At 39.7% G+C, this 22187-nt stretch overlaps 1 long non-coding RNA gene across 1 annotated transcript; it reads left to right on the plus strand.

Annotated features, from left to right (window-relative positions):
- Positions 1-1077: 1077 nt before the first annotated feature.
- On the plus strand, positions 1078-15557 carry LOC118161096. Its single transcript, XR_004747848.1, has 3 exons — positions 1078-1265; positions 2453-2586; positions 14770-15557. It is a non-coding gene; the product is annotated as an uncharacterized LOC118161096 (long non-coding RNA).
- The last annotated feature ends 6630 nt before the right edge of the window (positions 15558-22187 follow it).

Raw genomic sequence — 22187 nt, forward strand, 5'->3', positions numbered from 1 at the left:
AAGGAAGGAAGGAAGGAAGGAAGGAAGGAAGGAAGGGAAAAAAGAAAAAGTAAAAAAGAGAAAAAAAAAAAGAAAGAGAGTAAAAGAGAAAAAAAAAAGAGTTCTAATGACCATTATCAGTCAGTGGATAATGAAGTTTCTAGATTGGTCTGTGCATCCTACTGACCACTTAAACATTTACCTGTACATAAGGCCAGTAGCATAAACCACCACAGCCTGATTACATGCATGCCTACCAGCACCCAGAGAAAGGTGCCACTAAATGGAGGCCAAACTCCAATTGCTGTGCACAGCTAGTAGGGATTGAGATAGCTTGAAGAAACAGCAATGAGACCAGCAGTCTTTCATCTCTATGTCACTGACGCAACTAAATGCAGAATAGATCAGTGATGATCAAAGTCTTCTGAAAGTGTGCATTAACAAACTGGTGGTGCAAGTGGCACTGCCTTGCTCAAAGGCACAAGAACAAAGTTGCAGTGGCAGAACCTGGCCAGATTTAATCCAGTCTCCTTGGTGACATCAGAACTTGTTGTTTTCTGTTTTTTATTGATTGCTTGTTTGTTTGTTTTTTTAAGATCACAGTGTAAAAATAGGAACAATAATGTATGTTAAATGGTATGAGAACAGCTTTTTCCTCATAGATGTGCATCCTCATTTTTTCTTTTTTCTTTGAATGAAAGCTGCACAGCGGATCACTATCTGTTGAATCCAATAGACCCATCAAAAGTTGTTGATGACCAAATCCCATTGCAGTCAGGATTTAGAAGAAGCTGAGAATAGAGAGAAACATGAGTTTTGACTCTGTCACAAGGCTGGGGCAGAGCAGAAATGTATCCCAGCATAGTGGCAGGAATTAAGCTCGTCCCTACTTGCTGAATCTGCTTGCTTAACACCAAAACACAGAGGGAGGTAAAACTCTAGCTATTATATCAAGTACTACTACAAATACAATGAAAACTATCCCAAGTTGGATGCAGTCACAGATGTAGAAGCAATGGACTGTTTGATCAGACAGTATTTTTGTCTAAACAGCAAACGCATTGAAAATACAATTAACTTTTGCTTTCTACAGGTACAGCGAGAGACATCCATGCACGAGAAGACACAAAGTGGGAACTGTGAATCTGTTTAGCCACCACACAGGAGTGAGAAATTATTCAAATACCGTGGCTGAGGGGAAACAAGCAGGTGCAACATCAAACCATGTTGGGCATTTCTTCAATGGATATTTTGTTCTAAATCAAAGCATACTGCTAGCTAATCAGGTAAACACAATGCAGTTCAGTTAAGAAAGAAGTAGGTTAAACCAGCTGTTCATTTACTTTCTCTGCGTCAGAAGCAGGAACTCAGTGAGTTCCTTGAACTCGGCATTCTCTTTTCTTTCAACTTTATATACATGCCTTCACAATCTCCTGTTATTTTTTTTTTCTTTTTTTTTTCCCTTCATACTGCAGGCAATAACTGTGAAACTCTTTAATTTAACAATATGTTCTTTGTCCTGCAACTGTTCCTGTTTTGCAACCACATAGATTATATGTATGGGCCTGTAGGAATAGTCAAACAGTTAATAAGGGTAGGGTTTGGCATGCATTCACTATGTACAAATTCTACAATCAAGTCCTGACAGGAAAGCACTGTATCTCGTGTGGTTCCCAGTCCTGACTAAAATATGCAAAATATCACTACTGGGAATGATACCTATTTCCCAAAGAGATGTAATACTTTTTTTTTTTTTTTTTCCTTATCAATGCATCATTGAAAGGTATTTTGTTTATATTTATGCCATTTATTTTCCCAAGCATACTAGGTTTTCAAAAGTGACCCATGGTTCATTGTACTTAAGATATAGAGGTGTTATTTCAAATTGTGTTACACCCTTAATACAGTGTGAATGAAAGAACTACAAAGAGACCTATACCAAATAACTGTATTAACCCCTGAGGTTAAATACTCATCTGCATGATTCTCTGGCTCTTCTGTTTCAGCCATGTGCCCTATGCTTGAGTGTAGTGCACATCCTACAAGAAGATAGAAATGCACTGTGCAAAGGGCACTGCAGCACAGAGGTATTGCAAAGAGGATGAGGAGAGCAAGCTCTTCAAAGCAACTGCACAAACTCAGTTCCTGATCCTGCTGAGATGAGAACCTGTGTAAAATCCAGTGTGTTCCTCTAGGGTTGCATTAAGAGCATCAGGAACACAAGGCAGGGAACACAGTAAACAAAAACCACTTTATTTGTATCTAATAAAGTAAACAGTCATCAGTGTGAACATGTATGGAGCCCAGATCTGGAGGTAAGGAAGTAATATCTTTGCATAATCCCTTTTTAGACAAGAAAGGTATTTAAGGCCCTTCATGTGGTCTTGGGCCTTGAACCTGAAGACTTAGTTAAGCAGAATAGAAAGACAGAATTCAAATGGGAATTTTCTCCTCTTTAAAAATTGTCTTACAGAGGTGGAACCTCAAAAGACTTGGGATTCTTGCTCTGACCTCAAAAGACTTTTGAAAATGGTTACTTACTTAAACCACTGGAATGCACAGGAGCAAGTCATCTCATGAGGTTCACAGACAGTCCAAAACCAGAAGGTAAGAAAGCTCAGTCAAAACTTGTAGACCACTAGAAGGTGGAGATTTAAGCTTGAAAAAGATGTGAGAAATCTATTGACTGGCTCTCCTTTGCCTTATGCTTGAAATAGACATGCAGTTCCAGATTCAGTGAGGCCAGAGCCCGTCACATCCTCTGTCAAGGTCCACCTGATCTGCTCACCAGCGTGAGACATAGTTGTCTTTCAAAGGGAAAAAGTACTCTTTTGTAATACAGCAGCCTCTAAACCTGGCAGAGTCAGGAGGAACTCCATCACTGATTTCCTCCACTACCATTCACCTAGCTTTGCCTCCATTACAGCTCATTACATTTTTGGCCAGTTTTTCATGTATACAAGACATGAAAAAACACCTCTGAAAATCATAAGCACAAAGAGCACAGAATAATTCACTTTTAATTGCACTTTCAAAATAGTTCTCTAAAACCAAAACTCTAAGGAGTTGCAGTGAGAAAAGAGAAACCAGTCTGTAGAAAACAGAAAAAAAAAAAAAAAAAGAGAGAGAGAGAAAAAATAACACAAGGGTTAAAATTTAAAATAGGTGGGAGCAAGAGAGAGACACCTCACCATACAGTTCATGAGCCACCAGGAATGATGGTGCAATGCTGGTTTGCCCTCCAGCCAGGGAGAAGGAGCAAAGCTTTCTTCTTTATAGCAGCAATGGGAGAGACAAGTTCTCCTGCTTTTCTTGTTCTTTAGTGACAAGCACTGCTCACCATAAAAGTCTTTTCCAGGAGCTTACCAAGTCAGCACAGCCTTGGCAGTTGTGCTGTAGGAGGGAGGAAGAGGACAATTCGGGGTATGCTGTATTCAACAGGTACTCTGGCCTCTGAAATGCAAAGGGTGGGCAGGAGCACCCAGCTCTCTCTCCATGCAATTTGTGTGTGTATGCCTAGTAAGGGACTTGCGCAGATGCCATGAAGCTGCTGAATATTTGCCACCTGTGGGGAGTACAAGTCTCCACCCCTGGTGCTAAGCCCATTCCCCTTTGGGCTTGGCAGAGGACATGTATTTCTCACATAACAAGCCTCTTAAAACTCGGAATAGCAGCATCTCTGTGCAGTGCCATATCTCCCAAGTTCCCTAAACCTACTGCCTAATTAAACCTGCTTCACTCCTATGCCCCAGGTTGTCCAGGGTTGTTAAGCCAGAGCTAGCTACTGTTCTTGCCAGAAAAGCATGCATCCACCTTCTTCCTGTTCTTTAGATTCCTTCATGCCAGGGGACACAGACAGTAGCAGAAAGTTACACCTCCTGGTTAGTCCAGTGTTTTAATCAGTATGGACTATTGTTCCTGGCTCAGCAGTGTTTAGAGAGTTAGCTTTCCTCTCACCAGTCCTTACTTTCTCTTGGATAGATCAGTTGCACAGATGAGCATATTTGCCCAAAGCACCACAAAAGACAAGTATTTACTCTTCCATTCTTTCAAACGCATAGTCACCACTGGAGACAAGTGGTCCCTGCAGAACTGTTATTTATCCTTCTGTGCATAAAGGTTGTAGCACTGCTACTGCTCAGTCAGGATAGCACAGACTCATACACCATTCCATGAAAAAAAAAAAAAAAAAAATGTTTTGAGCAACATTCACTTCAATTAGCCAAACAAAACATCCCAGTCATGGTAATAATGCAGGCACTACCCTTAGTGATTTCCTTCCAGTAGGCAATTCAAAAGGACCTAACCAAATTCCTTAACTCTAAAGGTAGGCTTTATCTGGTTATATCATTTGGCTGTCTTCCAAGTGCTTAGGCTTAATATCCCTGACTGTTGGGAATATCGTTATCGGTAAAGTGCCATGGACATTTATGGTGCTATATAAATGCATATTATTAATTAATAACTACAATACTAAGTGCCAGTATTTTAAACACTTACATGAGCTGTCTTACAAGGCATAGCACACATTGCATTTTAAAGTTCATAACGCAATCAGCAGTGCCAGTGGATCGCAACCAAAGCCCTCTTTGGCTGTGGCAGGGCCTGAGCTTTCCCTCTCCTCACCTCTGTCCCCTCTCTGCACTCTTTCAGCCCTCAGGCTCTGAGCTGGTGCCGCTCCTGTTGCTTCAAAGCTGAGCCCGAGCTGCAGGCCACATGAGTCTGGGTGTCAGGCATGCCTAGCCCAAAATCTGACTGGATGCCAGCATCCGTGGATCCTCCCGGAAGGAGGTTATGATCAGTGGCCTATGCAGTGATCAGAAACCCATTCAAATAAACTACTGTCTATTTAGCATCAGGAACAAAGCATTTAGAGACAAAAGGATTTCAGAACTACAATCAGGCTACACGCATCTATCTTACTTATCCTCTTTCTGTCTCCTAAGGGTACCAAAAAGTAGATCTCACATCTCTAGAAATCCTCCAAGGTTTGCTGTCCTCACAGGAGCCAGTATCCTTAGAAAACTTTTACCTTGAGCCATATCTTTAGACTCTCACCCTTAGCATTCAGAGCAGAGCACTTCAGTCTGCAGGTGTATTGGTGATAATCAACAATCCAATGTAATGACATGCTAATGTATTAACGGAATTTGATCCTGCTCAATTGAGTCAATGGTGAAATAATGAATTCCTGTAAGTATATTATTGACTGGGTATAGATGCACAATTTGAAAAATATTGCACAGAGACATAGAGCACATGTTCATCTGCAAGATTTCTGACTAGCTTTTTTTTCCTGCCACCCACCTTCACTTGATCTGTACTGTGCAACTTAGTTCCCTCCAGTGCCTATATTTTCATGTACTTTATAAACTGACAAGCAACAAATCATCCGCCAAATTTCCATCCTATACAAACTCCCAAATAACTGATTCTGTACTAAGCCAGGCAACAAGGAAGAACATGATAAGAAGCCTTCTTTTCATAGTGAGGTTCAAAATTAGATGTCTTAGCTACCTGACTCCTGTTTGCCTAATGCCACAACAACCCAGGTCTCTTACAAATACTCTTTCTCAGTTTTTCTAGGCTACTTATCTTACTGACACCGTGGCCTTCCTTACAACACACAGAAAAGTTAGCTCCTCACTGAACAATGTTTCTTCACAAATATCAGTTTCAAACTCTGCAACAGCCACCCCCCCTCCCTCCCCCCCCCCCCCCTCCCCCCCATCCAGGGAGGCCCTCATCGTAAAGTAGATGGTTTAGCAAAGCTTCAGAGAAGTCTTTTAACTGCTATCAAGGAATTTGGCTACAGGATCAATAAAAGATGGAGGAGGAAGAGGGAAATTTGGAGAGAAGTTCACAGGCCTGTAATGAAGAGGGAAAAAGAGATATATTCGGCCTGGTCAAGGCAAGAGAAAGACCCAGGAAGCCTAAGTCTCCTGGCAGGAACAGAGAGCTCCCACCTAGGGCTAGGATAGGCTATAACATTTTCGTATAACCCTTGCTTTCTGACTGCAGCACCTCCCTGAAGCATGTGGGGAGTGTGCAGCCCCATGCCCTTCCTTTCCCACCAAGCTCTGTCAAGGCCTCGAATTCTCAACATCTTAGTCACAACTTCATGCCTTTCGGATCAGGCCCTTGACAAGCACTACCTGTTTAAGCAAAGAAGAAGTGGGAGGGGAAGTAAGAGATGTATAATGAATCACAATAAATTCACAGGGGTTTGATTGTGTAAATAAGAGCGATGTTTAGTCAACAGAGTGCATAAAGTTATAATACAATGGCAAGTTGAAAAGAATGGATATGTCTTTACCTAATCCCAGTGTAACCTAGACTTATTCTGGAACAAAATGTCTCCCCAGCATTGCCAGCTTAAGGTAATATTTGGAAAGTCATGAGGTGTCATGCAGATTGCATGATGCAGTTGCATAAGATAACTTTCATTGAGTCAGCTTTTTCTGAGGTGTTATACACACATGTCAGATTAATTTGACCTAGTTGAAAAGTAGATTTTTTTTACTAGCTCCCACCTGTTAAATGTTAACACCTAGCAGACTGATCATTAATAAGATATAATTATTTATAATAATAGGTTTATATAAATACTGCAAATAAAATTCTGCGGAAACACAGGGCAAAGCAAGAGTCCCAGAGACATAAGATTGATTTAGACAAGTAGATACTGATAAGCATACTGCAGTGCGTAGAAAAGATCTGGGAGGCAGAAGGACATCCATTTTAGGTAATTATGAAGCATGCCTAAATTTAAGATATTCCCTGAAGACGTTACTGTTTTGTTTTGTTTTTTTTTTTTTAATTCCACCTAGGTACATGCTTTTTTCCATATAACAAAATATGTGGGAAATCACTACGAAAGATTTTCACAGTAAATCTTCACAAGTACCATGAGAAAATAAGAAACTACTTCTTCCAGAGGGAAACAAATAAAAATAGGCAACTGAAATGCTCAGAAAAGATACCGAGTTCTGGAAATACCTCACCACACTTGTCAGATTGTGAGCTGCACAGTATAGCCACAAGACAACATGGTTTAAGAAGTGATTTTACCAGGATCTCTTAGGGTGTGTTTAGATGGTGTAATGAGATTCCAGCACATTTCTCAGATGCCTGAACATATTTATCCTGGCCACTGTATGCTAATCATCTGTGCATTTACTATAGGGCCTCATCCCAAACTTTTGATATGGCAATTCCAGCCTACGCTTCTCTTGAAAGCAGACAAAATTCTTTTAAAATCATATTGACATGCATGATGCCTACCTCTGACTGTAGTCAGCAAAATGTTCTAGAGACTAGTCAGCAAATATTCTGGAGATTGCCTTCAGAAAAGAAAAATACTCCCTTTGGGTTAGTATTCAAAACTCGGCCTCTGCTTTGGAAAGGAGGCAAAGTAAACAAAGGAAACAAAGCAAGCAAGCAAGCAAGCAATGAGGCAAGAAGACAAGAAATAATAAAAATAAATAAATAAATAAAAATAACATGAAAAGAGAAATGAACATAAAGTTGAAGCAAGAAATGAGTTTTCTAATCCCTTTTAGGCTCCAACTTTAATAATTTCACAACTAATCTCAAATGCATAGAAGTTTTAAAGCTTGTTTCTATTTCTGCCAGCCAGTAGCATCCAGTTTTGACCACACTTCTCTGAAAAGGAAGTGAAATGCTTGCTTTGGAGGTTCCCCAAAACAGCTCTGTCTCAGACTCATTACCAAGATAATTCAGGGCTTCCATCTTTTCAAGCACCACTCTTGTGCAGTTTACCCAATATATGTTAAAGATATGGTATCTCAAAAATAAATGCTAGTGGATTCTCATCCATAGATATTCCACAAAAAAAATTACATATGGAGCAGCACCAAGGTGACCAAAAGAGGAGCAAGAAGATATTAAAAGGGAGAAGGGGGTCAGAGGCAGGAGAACTACCCAGCACTGTTAGATGGGGGAGACTATCAGGGACACAGTTGGTTTACATAAGTAAACATCTTTTACTTATACACATATTATGTATACTGCTGCAGACCTAAAGAAGGGCTTTTGCTTTGATTGCTTTCATTTAGCTATTACAGATAGCCCACAAGTTCTTCACATGGAAATACCATCATTCTTCAATTTCGCCTTTGAGCAATGCTGTGATTGTTAGATGGGTGGTTTGAGGATATTGGTTGCATCCATTGATATGTATACAAATCTGTACAATCTTTCCACCCCTTCTTTGCTGGGACAGCCAAGTCAGTAGTGAACAGGTTGGTTGTAACCTACCTCTTGACTTCTCCCAAGTAAATATGTAATTTCTACTTCATAATAAGTCTTTGTTAATTTACTCTAGACCAGAATTTCTCTCACCCGGAACCTTTGACTATGAACATCCACTCGTCTACCATCAATCAGAATGTCATCTAAATGTTTACACTCCTTATGAAAATTGTCGTAGTTTCTTGTAAAACATTTACATATGCAAAGTGTGCCAAAGACATGTTGTCTTTCAAAAATATAAACACATAATCTTTTTGTTCTGTCTTTTGGAATAACCACCTAAAATATACCTGTTATCAGCTATGGTAGCTCCACACACATTCATATTTCACCTTGGTTGACTGTAGAAAATGTTCCCATCTTATTTGTCTGTACACAGGGAGAGGATTTTAGTTTTAATTTCCACTGGGTTGGTTCCTTTACTCTCTCTACTGCTAAGCAGATCTATCTATCTTTCTATCAATCTCCTCATTTAGCTTTAAGGCAGAAGAAAGAAGCCTTATGGTAAATTCTCTGTCTTCTGTACCTTGTGGAATGTTTCTCTATCCTTTGAAATATGTCATAGGATCCTAGTCCTTCCTTCTTCCAAAAAAATCATCTTCAGCAAACTAAGAGCTTGACATATTTTTAACCTGGTACTTGTTTTCACTGTGTTGTTAAAATTGTGTTGCAATTTCCAGGTTATTATTTTTCCTACACATTAAATTCAAATATATCCTGCAATAAAGATAAACACTTATTTTTCACCACAATGTCTCTTCTTTTCAACAACATCACAGCTCATGCACCAACATCTATTGTAAAGTTAATAACTGGACTGCCTTAGGCAGACAGTCCTCATCTCTTCTGCTTCAGTGAAGTCCATTAGTTCTGTCAAAAGTTCATTCAAGCTGGAGTTGCTGTTGCCATCATCTCCATCCACAATCTTGTCAAGTGATAACATCTATGTATCTTTTCCTGAGTATTTAGTTTATGGTGGTGAACTGATTGTCACAGCATGAGGAATGCCTGGAGCTGGTCTTCTCTGAGCCAAAGTTCACATGCTTTCCTGCTCCTGAACTCTTCAGAGGTATTTTGCCTTCCCTTATTGGGGCTGGGGTATCAAATCACCTATGTGGGTTACTGAGTCACTATGTGCTCAGATTTCCTTGCATGACAAATTCAAAACAGCCTTTTGGGGTTAATTCTGTATCTCTTATTACAGTTTCTCTATTTGTATTTTAAGTTTCAGTCTGACCTAGTCATCCACAAAGCAATCCCCTGAATTGTCCTCCCAAGAACTGCAAGGTCAGCCCTTCACTTGATCAAAGCTGAAGCCCATTCTACAATTAAACATTCCTTTTCCCACATAATATTAAAAACTTTTTTTTTTTTTTTTTCACTGTGTTCCATTTTTTTGTTTGTTTGTTTGTTGATTGTTTGGTTGTTTTTTAATTCTATGCTTTTTAAGTTTTTGTAGTGCAATCTCGTATCTATCTTCTTCTGCCTCAATTCATTGAAAACTCTTAAATGTAGCAGGGATAGCAGGATCCGATCTCATGAGAAAAATGCTCCTTTTTAATTGATTCCTGTTTCTTTGGCTCTTTGCTTGCAATTGGAGAGTTAAGAGACACCTAAACCTCTATAATAATTTTCTATACATTCCAGTGACCAGTTACTTAATTTTGCAATTAGGATTATTTCTCCCAATATTCTTCTCCTCATTGTAGCTTTTGAAGTCATCACCTTTACTTCTTCCAGTGATCAAAACAAATTTCTTCTTCTTAAGAGGTAATATATCCCTATAGAGCTTCTCCTTCTGACTACTTGTATGGGGAAACACAAAGAGCTCTAAAGGTTGAATTCTCAACCTAGTAGCAATCACTTAAATCTGACATCCATGGTTGTGAAGGTTGCACTTAGTGAAGTTTACTACATCCACGCTAGCTCACTTCTAGAGAACAAGGGATAGCCTCTGCAGTATCACATTGTGCTTATTGCGTATAGGCCTTCAATGTTATTTGTAACAGCCTACCTCAATTGTTAGAGGGTAAAACAGACAGCCTTTGGGTGGAAGCCTCAGGAAATGATTATGAGGCTGTCTGTCAACGAGATAAAAATAGTCTCAGACAACTTTTGTATATCCAGACAGAAGTCAATTTAAGTGAACAAACAGATTAAACAACATAATCTTGCATGGGCCACAAGCAGGAGCACTGCTGTTTTATCACAACAGAAACAGGGAAGAAGAGGCTTTAGCAGTCAACCAATCCAAAATTGCTTTGGGCAATGCATTTGGAGCCAAAGTTACATGATGTCCCATTCCTGAACGGTGGTATTTTTCTGTTTGTTTTTTTTAAACAAATAATTGCCAAATTTGAGCCCTGCCAGAGAACAGCATTCAAAAGATCTCTCCCAAACCCAGCTCCAAAGGGCAGGCTAGATTTCAATCTATCACCATATCCCCAACAGTCAGTGATGTTCATGTAACACACTCCCTGCTAGTCTCTGATGTTTTCCAAGGTGCTCATAGCACTTGGATCCTTTTTGGAACCACAGGGTGTTTACTGTACCAACCACAGGAATACATTTCGTTATGAATTTCCCTGCCCATTTATAGAAAATATGTATACTGTCTGTTCTTGTAACAGGCTTCCTTAATAAATTAAAAAATAAATCTAGAAAAACAAAGCATTACCCTTCAATGACTTAATAAGATTTTGCATCATCATCACCATTATTATTATTATTATTAAAGTATCCCAGCAACAGAATAATAAAATTACACTGATGTGAGCAATTCACACACCTTTGATTAAGAATGTGTCAGCACTTTCCCGCATGAATCCTTCTTTTTGGTGGAATGAGAAGGAGTGGGAAAGAGATAAAAATCACCTGCTGTTAATTCTTTGTGGGCTGCTCCCTGGCAGATGATGTTCTAACAGAGAAGCTGCTTCTTTATTAATCCACCTTTACAAAATAAATTAGCCTGAAACATTTATGATCTTGATTTTCAGGACTGTATTTACATTTAATTTGCAGGCCCCAGTGACTGTCTGTTGGTTCAGTTTGCTTGTTAGCTACTTGTGTGAGGGCACATTTGCTGGTGCCATGCATGAAGTCATAGAAACCAACATGCTTTGTTGGGGTGACCAGGGTTTGCATAGCCTTGATCACTTATATGCATCGAAATCTGGAGCAGAGCAAATCTTTCAGAGCAGTTTGCTACTTGAAAATATTAGTACTCTAGAGCAGGTGGAACAAAAGCCTGTGTCTGTAGAAGTTAAAATCTGAAGAAGGACCTGAGTTACACCTTCAGGTGCCTGACTTACCCACTGTGATGTCTAAGAAGTAAGTAATTGGCCCTAGTAGGACAGCTCAGATACTTAGACTCCTAACACAAGCAAGAATTAGATCAGACACCTCCTGAGGGCAATTCTGGTCTCCTAGGTGCTAAGCCAGGAGTTGTCTTGAGCTCTCAGGTAGGAAATGGTTCCAGTGAGGACAGGAGGTGGCAGACAAAAGCTTCATCCTTCTGTGACCTTAACCCAGGTTATGCAGCAAAAACATTTGAACATCAAGGCCCTTTGTATGAGTAGTGCCACTGAAAACCAAAACAATAACAAAAGAGCTTGTAGAAGGGACTCCTTCCACTTTTTTTCCTAGTAGGCTAATGGTAAAAGTACAGCCCTGGGAACGAATGGTCCCAGGCCCTCCTCAACCTGAGGGATTTCAAGCCTTGATCTCTCAACTGAGGTATGGTCTAAGCACCAGCTTTCAAGGCAGGCCACATGGGGACTCGTTCTTCTCCTGTCCTTGTTGGCCCAGATGGCACATCCAAAATAGTAACATGAAGAGAGTAAGGAAGAAAGAGTGTGATCCCTCAGCCATGTGGGAGAAGTGTGCAACTGGGAGAGGATCAGCCTGATTTGAGTTCTCTCTGTGCTGGCTCACTTACACGTTTTCTACTAGATAGCTTGTCAATAAAAGCCGTGAGTAATCTGGGCTCTGAGTCAGAACTAGTCTTGTTGGTTGACAAATCCAGTTTAACGCTCACAAAAGAAGATATACTGCAATGCAAGTAGGGGTACCAATAACTTGCCAGTTAGCATATAGTATTTACATTAACTCCTAGTGGTAACAGATAGAAAGCCCATGTTCATGACAGTAAATTAACCAGTCCCATGGAGCATTGTGGGACACCAGAAATCTGTCATCTCTACCATTTAATTGTGGAACATCTCGTGGCACATTTCTGGTTTGTGACAGTAACATGTCCCTGAGCAATTCTCAGGAATGGCCCTGGTGTTAACACAAGCCACGGCCAACTCCCAGCAGGCAGCCTGGATGCAGCCACCCTCTTTTAGAGAGTAACAGAGTTTAATAATAGGGGATCTGTGCCAGAGAAGGGCTATAGGCGTGTTTTCTTTAGTGCTAGAGGTGTATCCAGTAGGAGTTAGTGTGCAAGGCGCTGTATGAACAAACACAGGGTTGTCTCTGAAGAGAAGGAGGCTCTGTCCCAAGCAGTCTCTAGTCGTGCTTTGCTGCTTCTTCATTTACAGTCGGCTCTTCAGAATAAATTCCATGTGCTGAATTTCAGTAATGTTGTGTGCCTGCAAAATAGTCATGCAGTTGCTAGAAATGATGGAAAGGAGACCAGTGCGATGTAGTAGTTCAAAAGGAAAAGGGTGAAAATTTCAGAAAAACAGTGATTGACTCAGAAAAACACAATTCCAGAGCTGCCCCACACATAACGCTGCCAGTAAGGATGGACAGCTGAAAACCACAGCCTGAATTACTGTTCTGTACTGAGCGGTGTGATTATTACATATGCATCAGAGCTTGTGGGCAATGCAGAGGAATCCTGGAAGTATTTTAAGCAGTGGTTTTCACAATTTATGTCTGTGAAAGATACAGAGTTAATGAACAACACAGGGAAAGTGACCTTGTTAACTCTTTCACAGATGCTTATCCAAGACCTCTTTGGCAGAAAGGAGAGACTTTTCCCTGGGCCTTTAGGTGAACAGAGTTTTTAGGGGTAACAACAACAAAGAAATACTTATTTTGAACTTGTATATGGAAAAAAAAAAAAAAATGACGCATTCAGAGTTCAAGTGTATCCTGGTAAGGAACAGCAGCCAGTATTTTCAAAAATCAGCTGGATACCTATACTCCTACTTTGTCAGGTAAATACATATCCTGATTTTCAAGAGGGTTCCCCCTGGCCTGCAGGGGCAAGTTGTGATTTACCGAGCTGATGACTTGGTCCATCATGTCTCCCTAGAAAACCTGGGAGCTCTCAAGGAGTTCCAGAACTCAGAGACTGCTTGCAATCACGCTCAGCTTGCCACAAATATAAAGCACAATGCAGATCCTCCTAAAGGTGGTCATTGGATGTAAATAACTGAAGCAGGGAGCAAAAAAAAGGAGCGTGGGTCTTGGTAGCTGCCAAGGTGGGCTGCGTGAGCCTGGGAAGAGACTGTAGAACTGGAAGAGCCACAGTGTTGGATTACCCGACCCAGATATCAGAGATGTCTCTAATTCAATTTCCCATATGAAGTCTACCGTGTGTTACAAGAGATAGCACAGTATATAACTCCTGTCTTCCTCCAAATCACATAAAATGTGAAGCAGAAACACACAGCAATGCAGCCATTCTTCCCGTGGCTTGTAATTTTGGTCTCAGTCCAGTAACTAATATGTCAACCTTTCCCTTCCAACATCCATTAATAGTTCCAGAATGGTACTTTTGTCTGAAAAGCGGTGTTTTCCAGCAACAGATGTTGGTCTGCTCTAATACCAGTAACATGCATAACAAACATTCATAGATTTGAAATGGCCTTTCTGAGAGTGGCAGACTGCACGCAGGATATCTCCTCAAATGAAAAAGATGAATGTCCTGAAGCATATGATAGACTCACTTCCCATGCTGGGAAGATGCAATCTTCTCTCAAAGAGGCAAAGGATTTTGTTTTCTTTGTTTTTGTTCCAAGTGACATAGTAACATCCACCTGAATCCAGACAGTAATTGCGACTGATACCTATCAGGATATGTAACATTATACAACAGGATTTGACATAGCACATAGGGAACATAGTCATTTCATTAAGAGCTGGGTGGTTACCAAAAATGCATACAATAATTTAGGGTCAGGATTCTTGTCTGGTTGTATGTCCTTCCAGATAACTGTGTTACAGAACAGTTAGGGGCACCCAGAACCATGCAGGCTCTGAACTTTCTAATTCAACAGCTGCACTGAAATACTTTGTGTAGCTATCCCATTTGCTCCAAATATATTTGCCTGAGTAATTTTTTAACAAAATCAAATAGCTAAGTATTGCTGGGGGGAAGGGCATTGTACAACTAAAACGTCTTGTTCTACTTGAAACAAAATTTTTACTTCATTTTACTAATATTTTACTTACTTTTTACATAGCCTTTGTCTTCCATTTTTTCAAGCTTTCTAGTTTCTTTCAAACTGAAAAGTTCAAAGGCTTTGATTTTCTCTAAATATTTATTTTCTTATTCATTTGAAGCTCCGGAGGATCTTGACAGGACATGAGACAGCTGGAAGATGTGAAGGACTTAGAGAGGCAGGTAGCTCCCCATTGATACGTAGACCATAAAGAAACTTCCCCCAGGTATCATCATGGTGTGCCATTGGGCTTGTTCTCCCCACAGCGAGGGCAGCTGGCCAGACTCATCCCCATCAAGATGTTTGGGTAAATTCTCCTTTCCGAGGAAAGAGCGTGATGATACTTGTCTCTTCCCCTACCTGGCAGTTGCTGTTTTAAATGCTTACATTTTGCAATGAGTTCTGAATTATCTTCCAAAATTATACATGGCATCTCCCTCCCATCTGGCACTGATGTCAGCATGGCATATGTTTACCCAGGAACCTGCAGAGCACTCTGAACTTCTACAAGGGGGAAATCAGCTAATTTCACCTTTAATGTCAAACCTGCAGCACTGTGAGTTCTGCAGGTGGCAGCCAGATGAAACAGCTGCTGGTCCATCTCCTGCAGGCTTGGATGCACCTCCCCACATTTCACCAGATCCAATTACCTTTACCTGAGGTGCTCCCAGAAGGATCTGAGTCCCACAAGGCTTAATTTGCAGTCCTCTGAGAGAGATGCACAGAGTGTCAGACAGCCCACCTGCAGCCTGAAAATCCCTCTGGAGGGAGGTGCCCCACCTGTCTTCCTGATGTCACTCTTCCTGAACCATAAAATAAAAATTGCTAAAAAAATCACCACAGAAATTTTACTGCACTTGTCACAAGCCCTGAGCAGGTTACAAAGTGGACTTCAGTAGTTACCACATAGAAACATCAACATTTGAAAAAATATATATAAGAATAAAAATAGGAAGAAATTTTGTTTTTACAGTCATTTCAGTTATCTGTTCTGCTTTTTTTTTTTTTTTTTTAGTCAAGTAGCTAGAAGTGGATAGTCCTGACAGACTGTGATGGTTCCTGAGAAAAACTGGTCCCTCAAGTATTTCATGTATTGGTCTGTGATTCCGTCTGACTTCTGGTACATTCAAAATACTTAAATGAATGTGGAAAAAACTGTTTTGGCATTTGCCTTTAACCTATTTCCTTAAAACAATAACTTTTTAAGGGCAGGGACAGGTCCCTTTGTTCTCTGTTTATATAGCACCTTATTCATCACTTTTCCATACATGTAATACCTCCACATACTAGTGGCTTCATTTACTATTTGAGCTTTTGAGAGTCATCATCTTTCAGTGAACTGAAGATATATTGATACAAACTCCACTGTCCTGTTATCACTTACTACTCCATCCCTTCAATAATAGTATCTCTCACTTAAATAGGTATTTTCTTTAACTAAAGGATGCTAATATTTTCATGCAAAAAAAAAGATTAACCACATCAGTGAGAAAACAAGGTTTAAGGCACCAAAATATCATTACATATCATTTTAGGACTGGCTGCAGTGAAGAACATCATAATATTAGTAGGAAGAAAGACTCACACTGTTATGCTATGCAGCCACTCAAGTAGCAACAAAAAACTATGTACCTAAATATAGTAAATAATCCTTGACTAGCTTCCCAGTCCTGCAAGCTGCCAAACATCTCCAGCTCCTTACATTCACAAAAGTTACATGTATTTTTGTTCCTCATGAGAACTGACATGTTACATTTCAAATAATGAAAAATTTTAAAAAGGAAAATAGATGTTAAAAGAAAAAAGTTCATGCTTTAAAAATTTGTAAAGTTTAGATTTTAGGGACACAGAAGGCTATCTGTAATCACCTGATTCCATGCCTACCACTGATCTCCCCTGGACTAATTCCTGCTTGGCATCCACTCATGAAAGTAGAAATAGAATCATAGAATCATGGAATCATAGAATAATTAAGGTTGGAAAAGACCTCTGAGATCATCTAGTCCAACCGTCCACCTGCCACCTACATTACCCACTAAATCATGTCCCTAAGTACCACATCTACCCTTTCCTTAAGCTCTTCCAGGGATGGTGACTCCACCACCTCCCTGGGCAACTCATTCCAATGCCTGACTGCTCTCTCTGAGAAGAAATGTCTCCTCATTTCCAACCTGAACCCCTCCTGGTTCAACTTGGAGCCATTCCTTCTAGTCCTATTGCTAGTTAGCTTGTAAAAGAGGCCGACTCCCACTTCACCACAAAAGCAGCCACAATTGATTTAAATCTGTTTAACTATTATATGCAAATCACTTTAAAGTTCCCAGAAGTCTTCCCCTAGACAGAAGAAATTCAAACCCACTGCGAGAACAGCTTTTCTTCAGTGTTCTTGAAGCAGCCCATAGTTCTGCAGCAGTGCACCTAACACAGGGTGAAAATCAATGAGCTGGATCATTGGATCTGATCTCTTATTTTAAGTAAAAGCCTCCTAATGATAGGCAATCCCCAATAACCTTAGGAAGTTTTTCTCTTCTTGAATTACCATCACAATTAAAAATATGTCCATGATTTTCAGTCCAAATTTATCTAGCTTCAGTATTCAGGCTTTAAATCCCATTAAACATTTGCATGATGGCTTGAAAAGCCCTTTATTATCAAATTACTGGTCCCCATAGTATACTATGTGATCAAATTGTACTGTAACCTTCCATCTATAAACAGATGATGTGTACAACACATAAAATGTCCTCAATATCCATTGATGACCTGTTGCTAAAAGAGGTTTTTGAAAAATTTGAACACAAGTCCATCAAAATCTTCGCTGAGTCCTGCGTTCCATTGCTTGGTGATTTGCCAAGAATGTGTTAACATACCTGCCCCCATATGAGCAATAACTCCTGTGATGGGAGTGTATGAAATGTCCTGACAGGAAAGTTTGAACTGCGGCCAAAGGAAGCTTTCACTTCCAAAAGGCTGGGATTTGCGAGCTCCTGTGGTGGATTTAGTCACACATGGCGAGCTGTTCAGACTTGTCACCCATCAGATAATGAAAGCAAATGAGGAGTTCCAATCAGTGCAGGGGCCAACCAGCAGCATTTGGACAAGCAGCTGAACTCCCCCCAAATTTCTAATGGGGCTGGGGGGAAGGGTATGTTCACAACAGAGATGTTGATTGGAAGCCCGTTTCCAAATTGGACCTCTTTTTTGAAGCTACCAGGAAATGCAAATAGACATGAAGTAAAGCAATGTGATTTGTGTTACGGTCAATATTTGCATAACACTGTTACACGTCTGTATGTATGGGTGTATAGCAAGCACAGCTAATAGTCTGTAATTATGCCTTGGAAAATACACACACTAAGAAATTTCCAAAGAGTCTGACCTGGCAGAAAATGCAGTCACAGGAAAACTGCAGCAGCTTGCCGGGACTATCCCAACGTACGCTGGAGCTGCATGGATAAGACCTGGGTAGCTAAATCAGATGGCATTCTACTTTTTCACTGACTGAACAGATGTGCAGTAACCTCCTGGCACAAGTAAAATTTTAAATTTGGTTTCCTTGGATATGTCCATAAGAAACATTGACATTGGCTTTCAATAAACATCTCTGCCAGTAAAAATCAACTGCTAAAATATTCTGGAAAGTAAACAAAAATTGGCACAAGCCTTAAACAAAAGGTAATTGATTAAAAACCTGGACCTGACAATGTCCACCTTTAAACAAAATGCTGAGATTTTCTCACAAATAATTCAAAATTTTATTAGGTCTCCTCAGTTCTTTAATATGAAAAGATAAGTTGATTCTGTACTTTTATGTGTCTATATTATTTCTTAAAAACATGCTAGAACCTGTTCAATAAAGCTGTAGTAAATATTCTGCCACTGAGGTGCCTCTTCTGTAAATGCCTGTCACCATTGACTTCAGTTCTGTCATAGAGACCTACAACAGTTTAAAAATGCACAGAATTAATCAATTTCTGTTCATATAGAACAGTTAGAATAAGGAAAACAATAATACCCTTCAATCTGTGTTTTTGTTGTTTTCTCAACCCATTTTAAAGCTTTGATATAGAATCATTCCCAGCACCATTCTGTGCCCTCCATAGCCCTGCCTTTTCCTGTGCTTTCCAGACAGCCAGGTTTTGCTTCCATCTGGACATTTTATGATATCCTACGCTGCCTTCAACTTGACTGGATGATATTTGTTTCTTCTGACCCTTAATTTATGACATTTCATCTCAGATACTAGTGAATTTGCTGTAATGCTGTAATTCTGTAATGCTGTAATACAATAGCCATTTCGTGGATTCTGCAGAGAAGATGCAGTTGTTCTGAATAACATTTTTCACCTTCTAAATTATAGGTATTAAGATATACAGGGTGGGTGGAGGAAACAAGGAGCTCATTTTATTCTTGGAGGTGCAGCAATGTTGCAGCAAATGTTTGTCAATGTTTGTCAATCTAAGAACCTGGAGAAAAAGGAAACGGACAGACACACACAATTAGTGACATACGTGAGGTAGGTGGGAGAGCTTGGTTCTCTGAAGAATTGGGTGTTAGATGATGGGCTGAAGACCAATGATTTGATGCAGGGCAGCAGCTGTCTCCATTATCTGCGGGCTCCTCCTTTCCTGCAACTGGTTCTGAGGCAGCCACAGCTCCCATGTGCCAGAATGATTGATGAGAGAAGACCCCTTCTCCCTTTCCCCCCCTATAAATGGGTTTAAACAAATTGCTGCATGCCAACAGCTAATGAGGAGAAAGTATGTGCCTTGAACCATTAAATGAAAAGATTATGGCTGACTTCATAATATCTGAGTTTTGAGGAGAAAAAAAAAAAAAAAAAAAAAAAAAGCCAAACATAATCATCACTGGTGTACTTCCCTCATCTTGTAAAGATGGCACACAAAGATCCATTCCCTGGAAATTGTCACTCTTTTTCTTCTTTTCCAGGATAGACAGGGTAAAAATATTTTGTCAATGTTCTACATATGTGATGGACAGACAGATATTTTCCAGCTTGTTTTGGCTTAAATCCTCACAAGGATTACCGAGAACCCCTTCTTTCACAGTTTAATTAATACAGTTGCCTCTAACATTACTCTGTTTCAGCTTTTCAATACTGTCAGTCTTCTGCATGAGTCTGCAAAATCTTCCTGCCTGATGAAGACTGGGCTACTTTATTATATTATTTTTATGTTTAAACTCATTAAATTTGCACAGAATAGTGATTGCAGAAATAAGCATCCTTTCATTTAATGAGTCAATATTAGGCCTTTATATATCTAGATAGTATGTGTTTAAAGACAGTGGAAGAGTAGAAGTGTATCTTAATAAACTCTCTTGACTTATTTAATGATGGGGGTCTCTGAAAGATTAATTTGATACAACGTAAAACATTCATTACTGAAATAACTTTACCTTTTCAGACTTTGGCTTGACAAAGGGGGTGGATTTATTTATTTTCATTCACAGTCTTTATTAAAAATCTAAGAGAAAATAAATTGGTTAGAGAGAAACATCTATCAAAGCTTTTAGGATAAACGTTGACTTACATGCTCTGTGAAAAGACTTTGTATGAATTTTTTTATGTGATATTGACCTTATTTATTTAGAAAATGTAATGATATAAAAGGTTAAGTACAGATAATGATAATAAAAAAGCCTATCATCAAACAGAATAACAAATACTACAATAACGTCTCCAGGAGAGCAAAGTCTAACTTCTTTCTGATATCTAACACAAAATGCCATTTCTTTCCCGCGAAAGCCACAGAAGAATGGTAAAAAAAAGAGAAAAATATATAGAAAATAATAGTTGTTTACTGTTAATGCAGTCTCTTACTTCTTGATGTGACAAGGTGACATGGTGCTTTGTTCACTGTGTCTCTCTGCAGACTTAAATGTTTTTACTATGAGTCTTGTGTATCTGCACTACCTTTGGTTAATTACCATGTAAACTGAATAGCATTTGTTGCCATTATTGCAAAGTCTGTTTTCTCCATACTACATGCTTTCTTTGCAAGCTTGGGTAAGCTTCTGCATGAGGAGGAATCCCCAGAGTGGAGTGCACAGCATCAGATGAAAATACGCAAAAAACTTTGGCTTGTCTGGTGCACTCGGCATACGGCCAGGTATAGGAAAAGCCTCTTGTGAAGAAGGTAGCCCATCGCCTGGAAAGGTTTGTTAGAACGTTTTGAGTTGACATGAAGCTCTGATTCACCCTCATTAGCTTGTGCCCAGAGGGGAACTCAGCATTGTTGAGCTGCAGTGGTGTTATCCATGTAAGGATATATGTCTACACTGCACAAAGGTGTGACTTGCTAGACTAGAAACCACAGGCTTGACAGGCCAAACTCTCAGGTTATATCGCATTCTAATCAACAGCATGATGGAAGTGCATGCAGACATACCCAACAGAGCTTTCAACACTTTTATCTGTCTTCAGAATAAGATCCAGCCCAAGTTCTCTGATATTTGTATAGACCTCCCCTCCAAAGTCTCAAGAGCAAGACTTTTCCTGTAAAATTTACAGTTGGAGGTACAATACCTTTTTACTGGAAACTCTCCAGCCAAAATTTGCAGACTCAAAAGATTAAAGATAATAGATTGGCTCATGGATGCAAATATGAACCTCTCAAAAATGTGATGCTGCTCCTAATAAGTTCAGATTCACCTCTGGTTCAGATGAAAGCTTCACCTTAGGGTGTTTATCCAAATTAAGTTCCAGTGACAGTTATTCAATGTCATAAGAGTTTTGCATTTACCTTTTATATTAAAAATTGAGCAAATATCTGTTTTGCATATGCCTTTTATGTTAGAAATGCTCACCAAGATAATACTGATGCACTGCAGCACTAGTTCAAGACCCAGCTGAGAACCTGCATACAAACACTGCAGAGCTCTAGCCTTCTGAAAATAGATGACAATGTAAACAGACAAGTCAAATGCAATTGTGGGAGGAGAACATTTGCAAAGATGTAACCTGAAATGCCATATTGGACAAGTCAGGTGCAAAGATAGTAAGTCTATAAGAACAAAATCCATTAAAGTTAAAGGGTTTTACCACAGACTTCAATAAAGACTTCAGACTTCACTTTAGCCCAGAAGAAATAGAAAGAAGATGTAGTTTCTAGTGTTTACTCTACACTTTCAAAACTATGGAATGTTAGATTATTTTTATTTTCATGTCTGAGTAGTCATAGGCAAAAGAGAAGATATGTCAGCAGGTGACACTAAAAGAAACAGCAAACCAGTGTACACTAAGTGGTGCAAGTCAGCGTATTTGTGTGGATTTCTACCTTGTTACCCACAATGATACTTTCCAAGAATCACAGTCAGCAAGTTCATAACACCTGCACCACTGTGTTCAACGTTACCAGCTTAAAATGATAACATTCAGCTGTAAGACCATTTAAGGGACTTTTGTCCTTTGAGGTACAAAGGCAGGGAGGCAGGGAGGCAGGGAGGGAGGGAAGGAAGGGAGGGAGGGAAGGAAGGGAGGGAGGGAAGGAAGGGAGGGAGGGAGGGAGGGAGGGAGAG

This window comes from Oxyura jamaicensis, chromosome 2, assembly GCF_011077185.1.
Source record: "Oxyura jamaicensis isolate SHBP4307 breed ruddy duck chromosome 2, BPBGC_Ojam_1.0, whole genome shotgun sequence".
Lineage (NCBI taxonomy): Eukaryota > Metazoa > Chordata > Aves > Anseriformes > Anatidae > Oxyura > Oxyura jamaicensis.